The sequence below is a fragment of the Phyllobates terribilis genome, unplaced genomic scaffold (genome assembly GCF_046119375.1).
Source record: "Phyllobates terribilis strain yellow unplaced genomic scaffold, ASM4611937v1 Scaffold_1931__1_contigs__length_189765, whole genome shotgun sequence".
NCBI classification, from domain to species: domain Eukaryota; kingdom Metazoa; phylum Chordata; class Amphibia; order Anura; family Dendrobatidae; genus Phyllobates; species Phyllobates terribilis.
The window spans coordinates 19,571-42,458 of record NW_027364691.1 but is presented as its reverse complement, the minus strand read 5'-3'; the positions used below and the strand labels follow the sequence as shown (position 1 = coordinate 42,458).

The 22,888-nt window shown below is 43.2% G+C and overlaps 6 non-coding genes and 3 pseudogenes across 6 annotated transcripts; all 9 read right to left on the bottom strand.

Moving 5' to 3' along the window:
* Nucleotides 1–1,056: 1,056 nt before the first annotated feature.
* On the bottom strand, nucleotides 1,057–1,248 carry LOC141245617 (U2 spliceosomal RNA). Its single transcript, XR_012309420.1, has one exon. It is a non-coding gene; the product is annotated as a U2 spliceosomal RNA (small nuclear RNA).
* A 1,115-nt stretch (nucleotides 1,249–2,363) lies between these two features.
* Nucleotides 2,364–2,587, bottom strand: LOC141245618 (U2 spliceosomal RNA; annotated as a pseudogene).
* Nucleotides 2,588–3,347: 760 nt separating this feature from the next.
* On the bottom strand, nucleotides 3,348–3,439 carry LOC141245621 (U2 spliceosomal RNA; annotated as a pseudogene).
* Nucleotides 3,440–4,554: 1,115 nt separating this feature from the next.
* LOC141245609 (U2 spliceosomal RNA) lies at nucleotides 4,555–4,745 on the bottom strand. The gene has a single exon (XR_012309413.1). It is a non-coding gene; the product is annotated as a U2 spliceosomal RNA (small nuclear RNA).
* A 1,112-nt stretch (nucleotides 4,746–5,857) lies between these two features.
* Nucleotides 5,858–6,030, bottom strand: LOC141245616 (U2 spliceosomal RNA; annotated as a pseudogene).
* Nucleotides 6,031–12,831: 6,801 nt separating this feature from the next.
* LOC141245614 (U2 spliceosomal RNA) lies at nucleotides 12,832–13,021 on the bottom strand. Its single transcript, XR_012309418.1, has one exon. It is a non-coding gene; the product is annotated as a U2 spliceosomal RNA (small nuclear RNA).
* A 6,390-nt stretch (nucleotides 13,022–19,411) lies between these two features.
* Nucleotides 19,412–19,602, bottom strand: LOC141245608 (U2 spliceosomal RNA). Its single transcript, XR_012309412.1, has one exon. It is a non-coding gene; the product is annotated as a U2 spliceosomal RNA (small nuclear RNA).
* Nucleotides 19,603–20,717: 1,115 nt separating this feature from the next.
* On the bottom strand, nucleotides 20,718–20,907 carry LOC141245611 (U2 spliceosomal RNA). Its single transcript, XR_012309415.1, has one exon. It is a non-coding gene; the product is annotated as a U2 spliceosomal RNA (small nuclear RNA).
* A 1,115-nt stretch (nucleotides 20,908–22,022) lies between these two features.
* LOC141245607 (U2 spliceosomal RNA) lies at nucleotides 22,023–22,213 on the bottom strand. The gene has a single exon (XR_012309411.1). It is a non-coding gene; the product is annotated as a U2 spliceosomal RNA (small nuclear RNA).
* Between the last annotated feature and the right edge of the window lie 675 nt (nucleotides 22,214–22,888).

Sequence of the window (22,888 nt, the reverse complement as noted above, 5' to 3'; positions counted from 1 at the left end):
TTGATGCTTCCTCTGTGGGGGTTGGCGCAGTATTGTCTCAGGATAACGGGGATGGATTACATCCCTGTGCCTTTTTTTCAAAAAAAATTTTCGGAGACTGAATTGAATTACGATATTGGTAATCGGGAATTATTGGCTATTAAACTCGCATTTGAACACTGGCGCCACTTCTTGGAAGGTGCGGAATTTCCCGTTCAGGTTCTTACGGATCATAAAAATCTGATATATCTTGATGCTGCCAAGCGCCTGAATGCCCGTCAGGCTAGGTGGGCACTGTTTTTCTCGCGGTTTAATTTCTCCGTTACTTACATCCCTGGTACTAAGAATGTTAAGGCGGATGCCTTGTCTCGCAGTTTTTCTCCCATAGTCGGTGCTGAGAAAGAGGAAAACATTTTACAAGAAGGTGTTGTGATAGCTGCTTTAGACTCCGTTTTGGAAGATGAGATTCTTAAAGCTCAGGAGAATGCCCCATCTAACACTCCTCATGGGAGGTTGTTTGTGCCTGGGACCTTTAGGAGAGATTTGTTTGTTGAGTGTCACGAATCTCGGTTGGCAGGTCATCCCGGAATCTCTGAGACCAAGAGACTGGTGGGTCGCAGTTTTTGGTGGCCTGGATGGCAGAAGGAAGTCATTAAGTGGGTGCGCCAATGTACTATATGTGCTAGATCTAAGTCCTCACATACTCCTGCTGCGGGGTTACTTTGTCCTTTGGAGGTCCCCAGTGCTCCTTGGACACATTTGGCTATGGACTTTATAACTGACCTTCCCCCCTCTGAGGGTTTTACTGTCATCTGGGTGGTCGTGGACCGTTTTAGCAAGATGTGTCACTTGGTTCCCTTCGTCAAACTGCCCTGCGCTAAAACTCTCGCTAAGGCCTTTGTCAAGGAAATTGTCAGACTTCATGGCGTTCCTACTGACATTGTTTCTGATAGGGGTCCTCAGTTCGTGGCTCGTTTTTGGCGTGCCTTTTGTGACAGGTTGGGAATTCATTTGTCGTTTTCGTCCGGATATCATCCTGAATCTAATGGCCAGACAGAAAGGAAAAACCAGGATGTTGAGCAGTTCTTGCGTTGTTTTGTGGCAGACAATCAAGAGGGGTGGTCTGAGTTTCTGCCACTTGCCGAATTTGCTCTGAACAATCATACATCAATCATTTAATATATGGTCCCCAGATAGGGGACGTATCAGATATTAAACTGATAAGAACAGATACTACACTTGATCTTAGCCAAAAGGCCGAGAAGCGATAACCAGAATTGGTTTCAAACTACGGAGCCACCCAAGGATCCTGAAAAGTCCATTTGTGGAGATGAGCTCCTGGACTCCCGTTAAGAAGACATGTTGTCAACCTCTAGATCCCTTACATGCCTGCACTTTTCGGCTTGCTGCTGCTGCAATCCACGCGTTTTAGATCTGCATAACTCTACCTCTTTAAACACAGCACCTTCACCCCCTGCTGTTCCCACCCGCCTCAACACCGTTGGAAGGGAGGAGAACCAATTAAGGCGGGGGGTGGGGTGGAACGAGCAGCTGTCTACCCTTAGCAGGAGGGCTCCTGATTACATACCTCTCCTGCTGCTGCTGCTGCTGGCTGTCCAGCAGCAGACTGAAGGTGGCTGCTGCTGTGCACAGGTATATAAAGGCTCAGAGCCTATTATGACACGCGCAGCCAGCGTTCCATTGCCACATTCCATCTACTGCAGGCAGGATACCTGGCTGGCTGAATGTCGCTGAGAAGCTCACAGAGACCGCCATAAGCAACAGTTTAACAGAATGCCACAGACTAATCAACCAAACTTTTTGGGTTGGGTTCTCTTTTATAGTCTGCAGGCATTAAATGAAAGAAGTCAGTGTTCCAGCAGAAGGAGACAACGTTTCAGAAAAGGCATTGTAGCAAACCAAAAAAGAAATTTTAAGCGCAGCAGAGTAACCAGCGCACATACCTGTTAGCTCAGGTGAGTTTAAAAGGCTGCTGTTGATAACAAGGGCATTTGCTAAATAGATGGTGTGTGTGCAACAATATACTGAAAGGTCAATTATATTGTGCAGCTTATCTCACCACCTGTAGTTATTTAGGTGAAAGCTCCAAAATGCTTGCCTAATATGTCTGTTTATCCAAAAGGAAGTAAAAAGGGAGAGCTAGAAAGATAGCATTGCATCACATTACATGGCAATGCAATGCACAGTTGCTGAAGTTGAACCAAAATGAGCTTGTAATCTGGCTTCTGCAACTTTGAACATGAAAAATCCAATGAGGAGAAGAAAAGCAAAGCCAAAGAGTCCATCCCAAAATCCGACAAACAAGCAAAATGAACAAAAAACATTGAATTCAATTCTTTCTGATTTTAGAAACTGCATTAAAGAAGGGGTGCACCGGTCCTGGAGATACTGCAATACCAGGTCAATGCGTGGAGTGGACAGAGCAAGCTCTTTTTCCATCTCCCTGTTCTAAAAATCCATTTAATATATGGTCCCCAGATAGGGGACGTATCAGATATTAAACTGATAAGAACAGATTTTTTTTTTTTTTTTTTTTTTTTTTTTTAGCCCGAATTCGTGTACAAAACCCGAGTGCGCTTAAAAAAGTGACAAGTGCCACAAAAAAAGTGCACTAGGATGCTGGTCTTCTTGAAACCCTCTCCAAAAGGAGAAGGGTCCCCCAAACCATTCCCCGTCCCTCCGAGCCAAAAGGCCACAGCGAGGAACAGGGACAAAAAGCCACCTCCAGCCGAAGCCAGAGGCGACCCAATCTTACCCCCAGCACCTGCCCGAGTTCTCACCCGAGCAAGGCACTGGGAGCCAAAGACTGTGCTCCCCTCCCGGAAGAGGGGAGCCAACAACGCTCTCCTCCCGAAAGAGGAGAGCCAGGGGGGTTCAGGGGGGAGCGGAACCTGATGGCCACACACTCCCCCCCTAGACCTGCCAAGAGAGGAACCCGTAAGGGAACCGCATCCCGACAAAATCCTAGTAGGACGTGACACACGTGAATAAGTGGACACACAGTGACAAAGAAATTAAATAAATAGTGAAGGTTTCACAGTATAATACTGCCCGGACCTTCGACCGGGAATTGAAAAATTCCCCATCCTAAGGCCAGAAGGCCCGGAATAAGGGTGTGTGCGAAGAAAGAAAATTTGAAGTGCTTGTGCAAATGTGCCATAAACTCAAGTGGGGTTCCCAATCCCAGTGAGTTAAGGCACCCCAGGGTCACCACTCCTGGGGCACTTCACACTTCGGGCTTTCGATCTTCCCCGGCCCAATGGCGTCGATCCTGGGGGGCCATGCTTTCCACCAGATGACTATATTAGCCACCTGGCGTACTAACAAGCGCCTAAACCCCAGTGTGCATAATGTATCAATCTACTAGGGCGGCCAACATCCAAAACCGCCTTTTCAAAAGATACTACACTTGATCTTAGCCAAAAGGCCGAGAAGCGATAACCAGAATTGGTTTCAAACTACGGAGCCACCCAAGGATCCTGAAAAGTCCATTTGTGGAGATGAGCTCCTGGACTCCCGTTAAGAAGACATGTTGTCAACCTCTAGATCCCTTACATGCCTGCACTTTTCGGCTTGCTGCTGCTGCAATCCACGCATTTTAGATCTGCATAACTCCACCTCTTTAAACACAGCACCTTCACCCCCTGCTGTTCCCACCCGCCTCAACACCGTTGGAAGGGAGGAGAACCAATTAAGGCGGGGGGTGGGGTGGAACGAGCAGCTGTCTACCCTTAGCAGGAGGGCTCCTGATTACATACCTCTCCTGCTGCTGCTGCTGCTGGCTGTCCAGCAGCAGACTGAAGGTGGCTGCTGCTGTGCACAGGTATATAAAGGCTCAGAGCCTATTATGACACGCGCAGCCAGCGTTCCATTGCCACATTCCATCTACTGCAGGCAGGATACCTGGCTGGCTGAATGTCGCTGAGAAGCTCACAGAGACCGCCATAAGCAACAGTTTAACAGAATGCCACAGACTAATCAACCAAACTTTTTGGGTTGGGTTCTCTTTTATAGTCTGCAGGCATTAAATGAAAGAAGTCAGTGTTCCAGCAGAAGGAGACAACGTTTCAGAAAAGGCATTGTAGCAAACCAAAAAAGAAATTTTAAGCGCAGCAGAGTAACCAGCGCACATACCTGTTAGCTCAGGTGAGTTTAAAAGGCTGCTGTTGATAACAAGGGCATTTGCTAAATAGATGGTGTGTGTGCAACAATATACTGAAAGGTCAATTATATTGTGCAGCTTATCTCACCACCTGTAGTTATTTAGGTGAAAGCTCCAAAATGCTTGCCTAATATGTCTGTTTATCCAAAAGGAAGTAAAAAGGGAGAGCTAGAAAGATAGCATTGCATCACATTACATGGCAATGCAATGCACAGTTGCTGAAGTTGAACCAAAATGACCTTGTAATCTGGCTTCTGCAACTTTGAACATGAAAAATCCAATGAGGAGAAGAAAAGCAAAGCCAAAGAGTCCATCCCAAAATCCGACAAACAAGCAAAATGAACAAAAAACATTGAATTCAATTCTTTCTGATTTTAGAAACTGCATTAAAGAAGGGGTGCACCGGTCCTGGAGATACTGCAATACCAGGTCAATGCGTGGAGTGGACAGAGCAAGCTCTTTTTCCATCTCCCTGTTCTAAAAATCCATTTAATATATGGTCCCCAGATAGGGGACGTATCAGATATTAAACTGATAAGAACAGATACTACACTTGATCTTAGCCAAAAGGCCGAGAAGCGATAACCAGAATTGGTTTCAAACTACGGAGCCACCCAAGGATCCTGAAAAGTCCATTTGTGGAGATGAGCTCCTGGACTCCCGTTAAGAAGACATGTTGTCAACCTCTAGATCCCTTACATGCCTGCACTTTTCGGCTTGCTGCTGCTGCAATCCACGCGTTTTAGATCTGCATAACTCCACCTCTTTAAACACAGCACCTTCACCCCCTGCTGTTCCCACCCGCCTCAACACCGTTGGAAGGGAGGAGAACCAATTAAGGCGGGGGGTGGGGTGGAACGAGCAGCTGTCTACCCTTAGCAGGAGGGCTCCTGATTACATACCTCTCCTGCTGCTGCTGCTGGCTGTCCAGCAGCAGACTGAAGGTGGCTGCTGCTGTGCACAGGTATATAAAGGCTCAGAGCCTATTATGACACGCGCAGCCAGCGTTCCATTGCCACATTCCATCTACTGCAGGCAGGATACCTGGCTGGCTGAATGTCGCTGAGAAGCTCACAGAGACCGCCATAAGCAACAGTTTAACAGAATGCCACAGACTAATCAACCAAACTTTTTGGGTTGGGTTCTCTTTTATAGTCTGCAGGCATTAAATGAAAGAAGTCAGTGTTCCAGCAGAAGGAGACAACGTTTCAGAAAAGGCATTGTAGCAAACCAAAAAAGAAATTTTAAGCGCAGCAGAGTAACCAGCGCACATACCTGTTAGCTCAGGTGAGTTTAAAAGGCTGCTGTTGATAACAAGGGCATTTGCTAAATAGATGGTGTGTGTGCAACAATATACTGAAAGGTCAATTATATTGTGCAGCTTATCTCACCACCTGTAGTTATTTAGGTGAAAGCTCCAAAATGCTTGCCTAATATGTCTGTTTATCCAAAAGGAAGTAAAAAGGGAGAGCTAGAAAGATAGCATTGCATCACATTACATGGCAATGCAATGCACAGTTGCTGAAGTTGAACCAAAATGAGCTTGTAATCTGGCTTCTGCAACTTTGAACATGAAAAATCCAATGAGGAGAAGAAAAGCAAAGCCAAAGAGTCCATCCCAAAATCCGACAAACAAGCAAAATGAACAAAAAACATTGAATTCAATTCTTTCTGATTTTAGAAACTGCATTAAAGAAGGGGTGCACCGGTCCTGGAGATACTGCAATACCAGGTCAATGCGTGGAGTGGACAGAGCAAGCTCTTTTTCCATCTCCCTGTTCTAAAAATCCATTTAATATATGGTCCCCAGATAGGGGACGTATCAGATATTAAACTGATAAGAACAGATCCGTTTTCAAACAAGCTTTATTTAAATCAGACATACATCATAAATTACAAACAAATCACAAAGACTTGAATAAAATATGACATAGAACAAATACAAGGTCAGATTTAAAAAGCGCATAAAAGCATAAAAAGCATAAAACACAGTTTTGCATATAATTTGCATAAATAAATACATATGTCAAATGCAAACACCATAGCTTTTTAACTTTATCTTTTTACAATCAGGTAGTATGAAAACTTTTCACAAAGAACATATCCGATACAATATTTGAAACAAATCACAAATACTGGAATAAAATATGACATAAAACTAATACAGAGTCAGAATTAAAATGCACTTAAAAGCATAAAAAGCATAAAACACAGTTTTGCATATAATTTACATAAATAAATACATATTCCAAATTTGCAAACACCATAGCTTTTTTGCTTCATTGATTCCCATCTTTTTACAATCTATCAGGTAGTATGTAAACATTTCACAAAGAGCAAGCCCAATACAATCTTTGACAGGAATAAATTCACGTTTAAACAATAATATATTGCGCACTTTCCATAAAGCTTCTTTTAAACAGTTTATTATAAGCCATGCGACTCGTGCTTGTTTCATGGTTGGGCATTTAATTATCCCATATATTATAATGTCACAATTAAGGGTTTGTATACCACATATCCATTTTAGGAGGGTGCCCACCGTCTGCCATAGCTCTTGTGCGTAGGGGCAATCCCACAGTAAATGAAACACTGACTCGTTTGGGGCGCATCTTTCTCTGGGACATCTAGCACTAGCCACCAGCCCCCTATGATGCTGAAAAGCTCTCGTAGGGAGACATTGGTGAACAACCTGCCAAGCTAAATCCTTTTGTGAGTTGCTAAGTGCAGGACAGGCCACGTTGTTCCACACCAGGCGGCACCTGGAGATGGAAAAATTAGACACATCCTCCATCTCCTCATGTCCCTTACAAATAACTGTTAACTTACGTTGATCAAATAAAAGCTGACGATCAACTTGGGTCAGATCATATTCTGAAATGACCTTCTCCAAGATCTTGTAATGCTTAGGGGGAGATAAGAGAAAAGGACAATTAACAGTCATACTGAAGTTCAACTTTCGGAAAAGAAACCCAGTTGTATATCTAAGAAAACAAGAGAAAGCCCCAACATTATTCAAGCTTTTGCATCAAAATACAAAAAACTTGATAAATAAAAACAATTTTAAATCAGGGAACCCTTTACCCCCATTTTTCTTGCTTTTACATACCACCTCCCTCCTCAATTTCTCCATTTTGGATCCCCACAGAAAATAAAACATGGGCTTCATAAGTCTTTTAAGATACAGAGAATTAGGGGGAAAAACCATAGCGGCATACAAAATGATAGGAAGCAAAACCATTTTAATTACAAGAATCTTGCCCTCCATTGTTAGTTTTCGAGTTTGCCATAAAGAGATCTTCTGATTTAATTTATTCAAAACCAAATCCCAGTTTTCAATACCATCATTAGCAGGATTAAACAAGACACCCAGGATCTTGATTCCTACTGTTTGTGTGGGAACCCTAGGCGGATCTGACTTCCATTGACCCATAATCATACAGTCACATTTATTTATATTCAACTTAAACCCAGACCCAGCACTAAAAATTTCAGTAATTAGAATTGCTCTGTTAATAGATGCTGAGCTAGTGCCATATACAGATATGTCATCCATATATCCAATGGCTTTAACTTGTTGTCCACCCCCACCCGGAATAAAAATGCCCCTAACCACCTTGTCCCGACGCAGCAGGCACAACAGTGGCTCAATGGAGCAGACAAATAAAAGTGGGGACATGGGGCAACCTTGTTTAACACCGGAAAGAAGCTCCACCTCTCTAGTTAAAAAACCATTGACTAAAATCCGGGCAGATGACTGTTTGTATAAAAGCGCAATTTTCTGAATAAAAGAATCAGGGAACCCCATCTTTCCCATAACTTTAAAAAGATAAAAGTGGGAGACCCTATCAAACGCTTTCATAAAATCCAAAGATAAAATAGCTAGTGGCTGTTTTCTATCTTTTTGAAACCAGATAAGATCACGAATTAGGTTTAGATGCTCCCAGATTGATCTCCCGGGGACACCACACACCTGATCTGGATGAATTACATTTTTAATAACTGCTTTAAGACGACCAGCAACAACTTTAGCTAAAATCTTGTAGTCTGTATTTAATAGTGAAATAGGCCTCCAATTCTCCAACTTTGATTTATCACCTTTCTTAAAAATTAATGTAATCATACTTTTACGCCATGAATATGGTAATAAATCAGCCTTAGAGGCTTCACAAACTACTTGTATAAAATCCTCCTTAATTAGATCCCAAAAGCAAAGATAAAATTCAATAGGAAGGCCATCTGATCCAGGAGCCTTACCTTTATTAAAACTCTTAAGGGTCTCTTCAATTTCACTGGGTAAAAGTTCTTTAGCTAAAAAAATCTGGTCATCTTTATTTAAAAACTGGGATAAAACATTAAGATTCTCTGTAAAAGCAGGTTCATCAACATTTTTAATACTAAAAAGATCTCTATAAAAATTAGCAGTATGCTCTAAAATGCCCTCAGTGGAAGATTGTCCTTCTAGCTCAGTAATCACTTGTTTTTTGTCACTCATTTTTTTAAAGAAAAACCTTGAGCAGGTCTCACCCTCTTCCAAATATTTCACACGGGTATTAAATATAATTTCTTTACCCTTTTGTTCCAGGAATTTTTGGATTTCTGTCTGGATCTTGGCAATCTCATCATCCACACCAGGTACTCCCCACCCCTTAAGCTTAAGGAGAGTTTGCATCCTGACATTAAAATCTTTAAAACATTTCCTTTTTTCACGTGCCTTCCTTTTACCAATTTTAATAAAAAATTCTTTAATACGGGTTTTAACACACTCCCACCACCCCAACATACTCTGATTTGGGTGTTTCCGTCTTCTCCAACTCTCATACTTTGCATAAAACTCCGCCCTTACCAGTTCGTCTTCTAATAAGAGCACATTCAATTTCCACATACCTTTTCCAACTTTTGCTTCCTGTGGAGTTTGCAATAAATTGTATAGTAATACATGATCAGAAAAAATATTTTCTATTAGACCAGCATTCTTAGGTTTAAAAACATCAGAAGAGGAAAAAATAAAATCAATACGAGATGACATCCCTCTACCCCTCCATGTATGCCCAGGGTCAGTAGGGTAGGACTTTCTCCAAGCATCTAATAATTTGAGGTCCGTTGTCAAATGTTTTAACAGACTGGATGTTTTGTCTGTTCTTCCATTAGTATCACCTCCACTCCTCCCCTCCCCCAACATGACACAGTTAAAATCCCCTCCCACTATCACAGGGGACGGACCTGATAAAAACAAAGGGATGACATTAAAAAGGGAAGCACGCTCATTTTTCTCTGGGGATGCATAAACATTAATAAGACGACAGGTAAAACCATTTAAAATAACATGAGTTGATAAGGCACGACCTGGAACTATTTCAGTGATGGATAAAACATTAACATTTTGACATTTGAATAAAATCCCAACCCCGGCAGCTTTATTTTCATTGGACCCTGACCAAATAGAGGGTCCTGCTGACCAGTCCATTTTTAAGTTGGGGTATGACAAATCGTGATCAATACCGCATTCTTGCAGGAAAAAAATGTCAAAGTTCAGAGTCATTAACCAAGCAAACAAAGCAGCCCGTCTAACAGGGCTCTTTAGGCTTCTCACATTTAGTGAGGCAACACGGATTTCTGCCATGTTAGGTGTTTTTTATTGATTCATTATACTCTGAATCTGAATCAATAATTTGTGACAGAGAAGGTGAAGGAAGGGATGACACAGTTCGTAAACTGTCCGTTTCATCTGAGTCCGTGAAATCCTCAATTAAGTTAGTCCCCTCTGGGCTGAGAATTTTTGCAGCACTAGATAGAAAGACTTTACGGGACATCTGAGGCAGGTTATGCTCCTCCTGCGCCTCTTCACGACTTCTCTTACCACTGGCGCTGAGATCCATCCGATCCTCCGAATCCACCCAATCCTCACCAGGCACTGCAGCAGGTGGAATACCCGCAGACCCTCCAGGAGCACCAAGGGACATCATCTCCGGAGCAGGATGACCATCAGGACCAGCAACAGGTTCACCAACCACTGCACGACCTCTATCATCCAGGCAGGCAACAGGACATCCATCAGGAATGGTTCCAGGACATCCATCTGGACTGGCATCAGGACATCCATCTGGACTGGCATCAGGGCATCCATCTGGGTTGGCATCAGGACATCCATCTGGATTGGCATCAGGGCATCCGTCTGGATTGGCATCAGGGCATCCGTCTGGACTGGCATCAGGGCAGACATCTGGTCCAACATCTGTGCTGGCATCAGCAGGGGTATCTGGATGGACATCTGGATTCGTACCAACAGCTCCAGATTTTCGCCTCTTTTTTGGTTCCCTCTCATTTCCGCTCTGAGAAGGTGCCATCTCCCCACCAGGTGAAACCTGGACCCCTGCAGGAGTAGGCAAAGGCGTGACCTCGGCTACAGAGGCCGGGTTTTTCCGCAAAGGTACCGACAGAGCATCGACTGAGTCAGACTGTTTTTGACCTTTAGTAATGTCCACAAAGCTTTTTCTGGGGTCACCCGGGCTGACCCTGCTGGCATCAGCAGGAACTCCTGCGGAACTAGCCGCAGGCGCCCGAGAGCCACCACGAGACCTTGTCCGCATCGGACAATTACTGAACAGGTGAGTAGACATTCCGCACCCACTGCAGGTCTTACTGTTCTTACAGTCCTTTGAGGCATGACCCCATTGTCCACAGTTGTGGCACTGACTCATCCGCTCGTTCTTACAATCGCTCTGTATGTGACCAAGGTCACCACACCTACGACACCTGAATGGTTGTCCATCATAGAAGAGGTAGCCATGGTCTCTTCCCAGCACCACTGTGGAGGGGGGGTGCATAAGGCCTTCTACACCCCCAGGGTCAAGTCTGAAGCGTACCATAAAGCGTCGTTTCCCATTCCAGAAACCACTCCGACCTTTGACGTTCCCCGTAAATCTGACAGATGTACAATATCTGCTCAGAAAAAGCTCAATATCATCTGTGGACACATGGGGGTTAAACATGTATACCACAAGGGGAACGTCAACTCCGCCATAGAGACCCGTAAAAATCACTCCGTCCAACAGCTTGCTGTTACGGTGGCCCTTAACGCATTCGTAAAAGTGCTGGCAGGCAACCTTGGTCGAGAACGTGAGAATATATGTACTCTGCCCCTTCTCCTGCAGGCAGTAAACATCATGATCTTTCACGTTCAACAGATCTCTCAAAATCTGTACATAGAACTCACGGGGGTTGTCATATCCGACGTGGTTTGCTGGAACCTCGATACGCACCGAGTTCCTGATCTGGCCGGAGCCAGTGGAAAATTGAAATGAACAAGGCATCTCACCAAAGTGGCAAAGGCTTACCGTCAATACGGGCTCGGCCTTTCGCCTGGGGATCGCAACTTGTTGCCCGGGGACAAAGCCAGCTCCCTAATAGCAGCAGGGGGGTGAAGTCCCACCAAAAGGTGAGACGATCCCCCCAGGCCAAGGAGCCGGGTACCCCGGGCACCTCTCAGCCAAGACCAAGGCAGCAACCGTTAGATCACTGCACCTGATCTCAGCCAAAAGGCCGAGAAGCGATAACCAGAATTGGTTTCAAACTACGGAGCCACCCAAGGATCCTGAAAAGTCCATTTGTGGAGATGAGCTCCTGGACTCCCGTTAAGAAGACATGTTGTCAACCTCTAGATCCCTTACATGCCTGCACTTTTCGGCTTGCTGCTGCTGCAATCCACGCGTTTTAGATCTGCATAACTCCACCTCTTTAAACACAGCACCTTCACCCCCTGCTGTTCCCACCCGCCTCAACACCGTTGGAAGGGAGGAGAACCAATTAAGGCGGGGGGTGGGGTGGAACGAGCAGCTGTCTACCCTTAGCAGGAGGGCTCCTGATTACATACCTCTCCTGCTGCTGCTGCTGCTGGCTGTCCAGCAGCAGACTGAAGGTGGCTGCTGCTGTGCACAGGTATATAAAGGCTCAGAGCCTATTATGACACGCGCAGCCAGCGTTCCATTGCCACATTCCATCTACTGCAGGCAGGATACCTGGCTGGCTGAATGTCGCTGAGAAGCTCACAGAGACCGCCATAAGCAACAGTTTAACAGAATGCCACAGGCTAATCAACCAAACTTTTTGGGTTGGGTTCTCTTTTATAGTCTGCAGGCAATAAATGAAAGAAGTCAGTGTTCCAGCAGAAGGAGACAACGTTTCAGAAAAGGCATTGTAGCAAACCAAAAAAGAAATTTTAAGCGCAGCAGAGTAACCAGCGCACATACCTGTTAGCTCAGGTGAGTTTAAAAGGCTGCTGTTGATAACAAGGGCATTTGCTAAATAGATGGTGTGTGTGCAACAATATACTGAAAGGTCAATTATATTGTGCAGCTTATCTCACCACCTGTAGTTATTTAGGTGAAAGCTCCAAAATGCTTGCCTAATATGTCTGTTTATCCAAAAGGAAGTAAAAAGGGAGAGCTAGAAAGATAGCATTGCATCACATTACATGGCAATGCAATGCACAGTTGCTGAAGTTGAGCCAAAATGAGCTTGTAATCTGGCTTCTGCAACTTTGAACATGAAAAATCCAATGAGGAGAAGAAAAGCAAAGCCAAAGTGTCCATCCCAAAATCCGACAAACAAGCAAAATGAACAAAAAACATTGAATTCAATTCTTTCTGATTTTAGAAACTGCATTAAAGAAGGGGTGCACCGGTCCTGGAGATACTGCAATACCAGGTCAATGCGTGGAGTGGACAGAGCAAGCTCTTTTTCCATCTCCCTGTTCTAAAAATCCATTTAATATATGGTCCCCAGATAGGGGACGTATCAGATATTAAACTGATAAGAACAGATTTTTTTTTTTAATTTGGCTATCCCCTGCAGAGGGATAAAACCGTTTATTAAAACTTTAACAAATTACAAGCATAATTACACAAATACCAAACGTTAAAAGACAAATGAAATTTACAAAACAAAAAAATACAAAGATTTTAAATAATTAGGTTCCATTGGTCAACAAGCCATTTTTTGGAAATATGTACATTCTTCTTTTTGTCAATTAAATAATAAGTATACATTTCACATAAACATAAACTTAAAACATCATTCACTGATAAAACATCTTGTTTAAAAATAGCAATGTTGCGCGCTTTCCAGAGAGATGACTTGGCGCAGTTCACTGTCTTCCAAGCCATTGTGTACTGGTCCATTGTGGGGCATTCCATAAGTCCGTATAGCACAGTTTTATATGTAAAGTCCTTGAGGTCTGCCACCCTTTCCAGTAGGGGGAGCAGTCTTCTCCAGAAATCCTTTGCAAAATTACATGTCCATAATAGATGTTCCACCGTTTCCTCGTCTTGGCATCCGGCTCTTGGGCAGATGGCAGACCTCACAAATCCTCTTCTGTATTGGAATGCCCGGCAAGGAAGACAGCGGTGCATGCAACTCCAAGCCAGATCTCTCTGTTCATTAAAAAGATAAAAAACGTTAATCATTTTCCAGATAGACATAGATTTGTCATCATCATATCTGTCAACATTACATATTTCCTCACTTTTACGTATTTCTTTAATTAGTTTCTTACTATTTCTTAATTCCTCTATTTTCTTAGTCCCTAAATTAAAATCGGACACTATTTTCCTTAAAATCTCATAATGCGTCGACAAATTGAAAGCATGGGGCACAGATATATTAACTTCATACCATCCAAACTTTCTCATAAAAAATCCTGTATTAAAACGCATAAAAAAGGACCAATAGTGATTCTTAAAAAGGGCATTAAAACAGTAAACGAACAGATGGATTAAAAGAAACCTATTAAAATCTGGAAAATCTTTACCACCTTTTACTTTTGATTTCATCACGATTTCTCTTTTCAGCTTTTCCATTTTTGAGTTCCAAAAGAAGGTAAAACAGGTTTTGGTTATCTTTTTTAAAACATTAACAGGCGGGGGGAAAACCATGCTAAGATACAATAAAAGAGGTAAAATCACCATCTTTAAAACCAATACTTTACCCTCCATTGTAAGTCTCCTCATGTTCCACATACATATTTTCGTATTTACTTTCTGTGTAACTGTTTCCCAACTATTATAACCATCATTATTTTCAGTGAATGATATACCTAAAATGGAAATGGATTCGGAGACATTAATTGGTACATCACGTAAAATCATCCCCCCAACACTTAAAATGTTACACTTATTAAAATTGATTTTAAAACCAGAAGCTAGACAAAAGGATTGCAATTGATGGAGAGTGGCCGTAAGTGATGGTGCATCTGTACACAAGACCGCCACGTCATCCATGTAGCCTACAACCTTGGCCTCCAAACCACCGCTTCCAGGCAGAGGGACACCGCATATCTGTTTATTTTTACGTATTGCACATAACATTGGTTCCAGTGCACAGATAAACAGAAGGGGGGACAGAGGGCATCCCTGTTTCACCCCTGACCGTAAAAATACCTCTTGTGTCTTAAAACCATTCACTAAAATCTTACTTGTACAATCCTTGTAAAATGCTTTAAGCGATAGTAAAAACCCTTCTGGTATGCCCATTTTCTCTAAAACTTTAAAAAGATAAAAGTGTGAGACACGGTCAAATGCTTTTTCAAAATCAATAGATAAAATCGCCATTTTCCCCTTTCTGTCTTTCACATCCTCAATACAGTCTTTCACTAAATTCAGATTGTCCCATATACTGCGCCCCGGCACCCCACACACTTGATTAGAATGAATAACTTTGCTGATGACTTCTTTTAGACGATTTGCACAAATTTTAGCCATTATTTTATAGTCACAATTTAAAAGTGTTATTGGTCTCCAGTTTTCTAATTTTGATTTATCGCCTTTTTTGTATAGGAGGGAGACTTCACCTTTCTTCCAGGAATTTAATAAAACCTTATTATTAAAAACCTCAGTAAACAAATAAAACAAATCATCTTTTAAAATATCATAAAAACATACATAAAATTCTATTGGGATGCCATCAGGACCAGGGACCTTTCCAGTTTTAAAACTTTTAATAGTTTTTAACACTTCTTGTTCCGTTAAAACTTGGGATAAAAACTCTTGGGATGCGGGATCTAAAACAGCTGTTAGTCCTTGCAGCGAATCATCCATTAATTTATTATCTATATTTTTTCCATTAAAAAGATTAGAAAAAAAACCCTCAACTTTACCCAGCATATTTTTTATATTATTCTCACCATCTATATGGTCAATTATCACTTTTTCTTTTTTATTTTTCCTAAAAAAATATCTGGAACACTTTTCATTTTCTTCTATATGTTGTACTCTAGAACGAAAAATTATCTCTTTTCCTTTTTGTTCTAGCCATTTTGAAATCTCTTCTTTTAAGTTTGAAATATCAACTTGTACATCTATCCCATTGTCTCTGAGCTTAAATAATGTTTGTAGGCGGGTATTTAAAATTCTATATTCTTCATATTTTTCTTTGGCTCTACATATACTCTTTTTAATAAAAAAGTCTTTTATTTTTACTTTCATTCTATCCCACCATACACTCATAGTCTCATTTGTTTTTTTCCCTTTTCTACATTTCCTATAAAACTCAATAAAATCTGATAAAATCTGCGGGTCGGTTAAAAGGGATACGTTCATTTTCCAGCTTTTCTTACCACATTTTTTGTTGTCATTTACTTTTATGGTAAAGGATAAAAGTTTATGGTCTGAAAATATATTAGTTAAAACTTCACATTTGGCAGGTATTGTTTTAGCTGAACCAAAAATAAAATCAATCCTAGAGCTACAATTAGCATTGCTCCAAGTGAAACCGGCGTCCTCTGGGCTATCACTATGACACTCTTTATATATGTCTATCAATTTAGCATCTTTGACTATATCATGTAGCATACCTGAGGTTTTATCGTAGTTCCTGCTTACAGAGCTGGAGCGCCGGTTTTCACCTTTTAAAACACAATTAAAATCCCCTGCTAAGATAAAAGGTTCAGAGTTATTAATAAATAATGGTAAAAGATCAAGCATTTCGGCTCTTTCATTTTTCTCTGGGGATCCATAAAAATTTAAAAACTGCCATCTAATACCATCAATAAAAGCTTTCACTAATAAAATACGACCTGGTAAAATTTCCTGAATAAAATCAATTAAAACGTTCCCTTTAAAAAGTATGGCTACACCCGCTGATCCTGCAGCATTCGATCCGGACCAGACAGATGGCCCACACTTCCACTCATCTTTATATTTTTGATATGACATTTCATGTGGGATATTACATTCTTGCAGAAAAAATACAGATGCAGTAAAACACGTAAAAAAATTAAAAAGAGCAGTTCTTCTCGTGTTAGATTTTATGCCTCTCACGTTGAGGGAAATACCTTTGAGTTCAGCCATCATTAGAAAATGTAGAAATTTTACTTAGGTAACTAAGAGCAACGGATTTACCTGTCCGATGAACCTGATCAGACCACTGGGCTTGCGCCTCCCTCCTCATCTGATAGTATCGTCACGAGAGTCTCCGTGGAGGAGGAAAGATTACCACATTTATATAAACCCGACGCTACACTGGCATAGCTCGGAGGGCTGGCTGGCAGAACCCGCTGGGTCTCCATTGGCTGGCCATGCAGTTCCTCATCAGGTGGGTCTCCGAGGGGTTCCGCCGCCCCTGTTTGACCTGTAGAAGGTCGTCCTATAGGAGGAGGTTGCGCACAAGGCAGAGCCTCTGACTCTTCAGAGGCAGCAAGATCCCGGTCCCCACCTGTAGCAGCGGAGACCGAAACCCCTGAGGGTCCAGCGTCCACGTCCCCTTCTGGAGAAGTGTCCATCTGTTCACCTCCTGCTGCCTCCTCCGAACCACCCTTTTTCTTTTTCTTAGGACCCACCTTTATCCACTCAGCGCCCTCAGCACTAGGAGACCCAGACTGGGCATGGGCTTCTGTGTCGGCCTTTTGCCGGTCCCTTTTGACCTTACCAGTAGTGCCCTTCTGCTCCTTCTCAGCCCTCCTTTTGGACTCCCGCAGGTCCTGCAGCCAGGTTTTGGGATTTGGTATTTTACCTGTCATAGACTCTGGAGACACTTCACTATTTGGTACGCCCTTATTGTCTCCAGAGGCTCCAGGTTGTTGTTCCTCCTCCTGAGGGGTGGTCTGATCTTTTGGTCCTTGGTCGGACGTCTTGGACTTCCCCTTTTGCTCATCTTCCCGAAATCTGTGAGGGCAAGAAAAATAAAAGTGACCTGGAGTCTGGCAAAAACTGCATTTCTTTTCCTTAGGGCATTCTTTTGTCTCATGTTCTTCACTAGCACAATTTCTACATGATACATGACAGTTTTCTTTTGAATGACCATAGCGCCCACAATTTCTGCAATATACTGGCATCCCAGAAAAGAAGAAATCCCCATTTGTTTGCCCAATTTTGAAACGGGCAGGGGGGAGCCGTATACCACCTGGTGTATTTGGATCTCTTGTACACTTCACAAGGAATTTCCACTTAGATGTCCATATGTTATATTCGTTTAATATCTTCCCAATACATTTAACACTTTTAAAATAAATTGCTAGAAATGACATTACTTCTGGAGCAGAAACAAAGGGCGAAAATATTTTTACAATAACCAGTCTTACCTCATCCAGGACGTGCTCAACAATTTGTATCCCTTTCAAAACAGGACTATTTTCAACTTTTTTTAACTTTTCTAGTACATCTCTAAAAATACCTTCTCCGGTGAATGTGATGTCATAGTCACCTCTTCTGGGATAATCCTGGATGGAGAGAATTTCATTCCTTTGTACGCCAAGAAGGTTCCTGAGCACGTCCTGGACTACATACCCTAATTTCCTCATATCCGAGCCACCCGCCGTGAAGTGAACTCGGATAGAGTTTTTTAGCCTCGCATAAAGAGGCACGAGGTTAGGGTCAACCTCCATGGAAAAACGCAACAAGGTTGCAAATTGCAGCCGCTTTCAATCTGCGCTCCCAGTGTTCTTGCAGCGAAAAACACCTGGAAGCTGGGGGATCGCAACTCGTTACCCTGGGACTAAGCCCTCTCCCTAATAGCAGCAAGCAGGCTAAGTCCACCAAAGTGGACGATCCTGCCAGGCCAAGGAGAGGGGTACCCGAGTGCCCTTCAACCACAATCTCCTGCAATAAAGCACTTGATCTTAGCCAAAAGGCCGAGAAGCGATAACCAGAATTGGTTTCAAACTACGGAGCCACCCAAGGATCCTGAAAAGTCCATTTGTGGAGATGAGCTCCTGGACTCCCGTTAAGAAGACATGTTGTCAACCTCTAGATCCCTTACATGCCTGCACTTTTCAGCTTGCTGCTGCTGCAATCCACGCGTTTTAGATCTGCATAACTCCACCTCTTTAAACACAGCACCTTCACCCCCTGCTGTTCCCACCCGCCTCAACACCGTTGGAAGGGAGGAGAACCAATTAAGGCGGGGGGTGGGGTGGAACGAGCAGCTGTCTACCCTTAGCAGGAGGGCTCCTGATTACATACCTCTCCTGCTGCTGCTGCTGCTGGCTGTCCAGCAGCAGACTGAAGGTGGCTGCTGCTGTGCACAGGTATATAAAGGCTCAGAGCCTATTATGACACGCGCAGCCAGCGTTCCATTGCCACATTCCATCTACTGCAGGCAGGATACCTGGCTGGCTGAATGTCGCTGAGAAGCTCACAGAGACCGCCATAAGCAACAGTTTAACAGAATGCCACAGACTAATCAACCAAACTTTTTGGGTTGGGTTCTCTTTTATAGTCTGCAGGCATTAAATGAAAGAAGTCAGTGTTCCAGCAGAAGGAGACAACGTTTCAGAAAAGGCATTGTAGCAAACCAAAAAAGAAATTTTAAGCGCAGCAGAGTAACCAGCGCACATACCTGTTAGCTCAGGTGAGTTTAAAAGGCTGCTGTTGATAACAAGGGCATTTGCTAAATAGATGGTGTGTGTGCAACAATATACTGAAAGGTCAATTATATTGTGCAGCTTATCTCACCACCTGTAGTTATTTAGGTGAAAGCTCCAAAATGCTTGCCTAATATGTCTGTTTATCCAAAAGGAAGTAAAAAGGGAGAGCTAGAAAGATAGCATTGCATCACATTACATGGCAATGCAATGCACAGTTGCTGAAGTTGAACCAAAATGAGCTTGTAATCTGGCTTCTGCAACTTTGAACATGAAAAATCCAATGAGGAGAAGAAAAGCAAAGCCAAAGAGTCCATCCCAAAATCCGACAAACAAGCAAAATGAACAAAAAACATTGAATTCAATTCTTTCTGATTTTAGAAACTGCATTAAAGAAGGGGTGCACCGGTCCTGGAGATACTGCAATACCAGGTCAATGCGTGGAGTGGACAGAGCAAGCTCTTTTTCCATCTCCCTGTTCTAAAAATCCATTTAATATATGGTCCCCAGATAGGGGACGTATCAGATATTAAACTGATAAGAACAGATACTACACTTGATCTTAGCCAAAAGGCCGAGAAGCGATAACCAGAATTGGTTTCAAACTACGGAGCCACCCAAGGATCCTGAAAAGTCCATTTGTGGAGATGAGCTCCTGGACTCCCGTTAAGAAGACATGTTGTCAACCTCTAGATCCCTTACATGCCTGCACTTTTCGGCTTGCTGCTGCTGCAATCCACGCGTTTTAGATCTGCATAACTCCACCTCTTTAAACACAGCACCTTCACCCCCTGCTGTTCCCACCCGCCTCAACACCGTTGGAAGGGAGGAGAACCAATTAAGGCGGGGGGTGGGGTGGAACGAGCAGCTGTCTACCCTTAGCAGGAGGGCTCCTGATTACATACCTCTCCTGCTGCTGCTGCTGCTGGCTGTCCAGCAGCAGACTGAAGGTGGCTGCTGCTGTGCACAGGTATATAAAGGCTCAGAGCCTATTATGACACGCGCAGCCAGCGTTCCATTGCCACATTCCATCTACTGCAGGCAGGATACCTGGCTGGCTGAATGTCGCTGAGAAGCTCACAGAGACCGCCATAAGCAACAGTTTAACAGAATGCCACAGACTAATCAACCAAACTTTTTGGGTTGGGTTCTCTTTTATAGTCTGCAGGCATTAAATGAAAGAAGTCAGTGTTCCAGCAGAAGGAGACAACGTTTCAGAAAAGGCATTGTAGCAAACCAAAAAAGAAATTTTAAGCGCAGCAGAGTAACCAGCGCACATACCTGTTAGCTCAGGTGAGTTTAAAAGGCTGCTGTTGATAACAAGGGCATTTGCTAAATAGATGGTGTGTGTGCAACAATATACTGAAAGGTCAATTATATTGTGCAGCTTATCTCACCACCTGTAGTTATTTAGGTGAAAGCTCCAAAATGCTTGCCTAATATGTCTGTTTATCCAAAAGGAAGTAAAAAGGGAGAGCTAGAAAGATAGCATTGCATCACATTACATGGCAATGCAATGCACAGTTGCTGAAGTTGAACCAAAATGAGCTTGTAATCTGGCTTCTGCAACTTTGAACATGAAAAATCCAATGAGGAGAAGAAAAGCAAAGCCAAAGAGTCCATACCAAAATCCGACAAACAAGCAAAATGAACAAAAAACATTGAATTCAATTCTTTCTGATTTTAGAAACTGCATTAAAGAAGGGGTGCACCGGTCCTGGAGATACTGCAATACCAGGTCAATGCGTGGAGTGGACAGAGCAAGCTCTTTTTCCATCTCCCTGTTCTAAAAATCCATTTAATATATGGTCCCCAGATGGGGACGTATCAGATATTAAACTGATAAGAACAGATACTACACTTGATCTTAGCCAAAAGGCCGAGAAGCGATAACCAGAATTGGTTTCAAACTACGGAGCCACCCAAGGATCCTGAAAAGTCCATTTGTGGAGATGAGCTCCTGGACTCCCGTTAAGAAGACATGTTGTCAACCTCTAGATCCCTTACATGCCTGCACTTTTCGGCTTGCTGCTGCTGCAATCCACGCGTTTTAGATCTGCATAACTCCACCTCTTTAAACACAGCACCTTCACCCCCTGCTGTTCCCACCCGCCTCAACACCGTTGGAAGGGAGGAGAACCAATTAAGGCGGGGGGTGGGGTGGAACGAGCAGCTGTCTACCCTTAGCAGGAGGGCTCCTGATTACATACCTCTCCTGCTGCTGCTGCTGCTGGCTGTCCAGCAGCAGACTGAAGGTGGCTGCTGCTGTGCACAGGTATATAAAGGCTCAGAGCCTATTATGACACGCGCAGCCAGCGTTCCATTGCCACATTCCATCTACTGCAGGCAGGATACCTGGCTGGCTGAATGTCGCTGAGAAGCTCACAGAGACCGCCATAAGCAACAGTTTAACAGAATGCCACAGACTAATCAACCAAACTTTTTGGGTTGGGTTCTCTTTTATAGTCTGCAGGCATTAAATGAAAGAAGTCAGTGTTCCAGCAGAAGGAGACAACGTTTCAGAAAAGGCATTGTAGCAAACCAAAAAAGAAATTTTAAGCGCAGCAGAGTAACCAGCGCACATACCTGTTAGCTCAGGTGAGTTTAAAAGGCTGCTGTTGATAACAAGGGCATTTGCTAAATAGATGGTGTGTGTGCAACAATATACTGAAAGGTCAATTATATTGTGCAGCTTATCTCACCACCTGTAGTTATTTAGGTGAAAGCTCCAAAATGCTTGCCTAATATGTCTGTTTATCCAAAAGGAAGTAAAAAGGGAGAGCTAGAAAGATAGCATTGCATCACATTACATGGCAATGCAATGCACAGTTGCTGAAGTTGAACCAAAATGAGCTTGTAATCTGGCTTCTGCAACTTTGAACATGAAAAATCCAATGAGGAGAAGAAAAGCAAAGCCAAAGAGTCCATCCCAAAATCCGACAAACAAGCAAAATGAACAAAAAACATTGAATTCAATTCTTTCTGATTTTAGAAACTGCATTAAAGAAGGGGTGCACCGGTCCTGGAGATACTGCAATACCAGGTCAATGCGTGGAGTGGACAGAGCAAGCTCTTTTTCCATCTCCCTGTTCTAAAAATCCATTTAATATATGGTCCCCAGATAGGGGACGTATCAGATATTAAACTGATAAGAACAGATACTACACTTGATCTTAGCCAAAAGGCCGAGAAGCGATAACCAGAATTGGTTTCAAACTACGGAGCCACCCAAGGATCCTGAAAAGTCCATTTGTGGAGATGAGCTCCTGGACTCCCGTTAAGAAGACATGTTGTCAACCTCTAGATCCCTTACATGCCTGCACTTTTCGGCTTGCTGCTGCTGCAATCCACGCGTTTTAGATCTGCATAACTCCACCTCTTTAAACACAGCACCTTCACCCCCTGCTGTTCCCACCCGCCTCAACACCGTTGGAAGGGAGGAGAACCAATTAAGGCGGGGGGTGGGGTGGAACGAGCAGCTGTCTACCCTTAGCAGGAGGGCTCCTGATTACATACCTCTCCTGCTGCTGCTGCTGCTGGCTGTCCAGCAGCAGACTGAAGGTGGCTGCTGCTGTGCACAGGTATATAAAGGCTCAGAGCCTATTATGACACGCGCAGCCAGCGTTCCATTGCCACATTCCATCTACTGCAGGCAGGATACCTGGCTGGCTGAATGTCGCTGAGAAGCTCACAGAGACCGCCATAAGCAACAGTTTAACAGAATGCCACAGACTAATCAACCAAACTTTTTGGGTTGGGTTCTCTTTTATAGTCTGCAGGCATTAAATGAAAGAAGTCAGTGTTCCAGCAGAAGGAGACAACGTTTCAGAAAAGGCATTGTAGCAAACCAAAAAAGAAATTTTAAGCGCAGC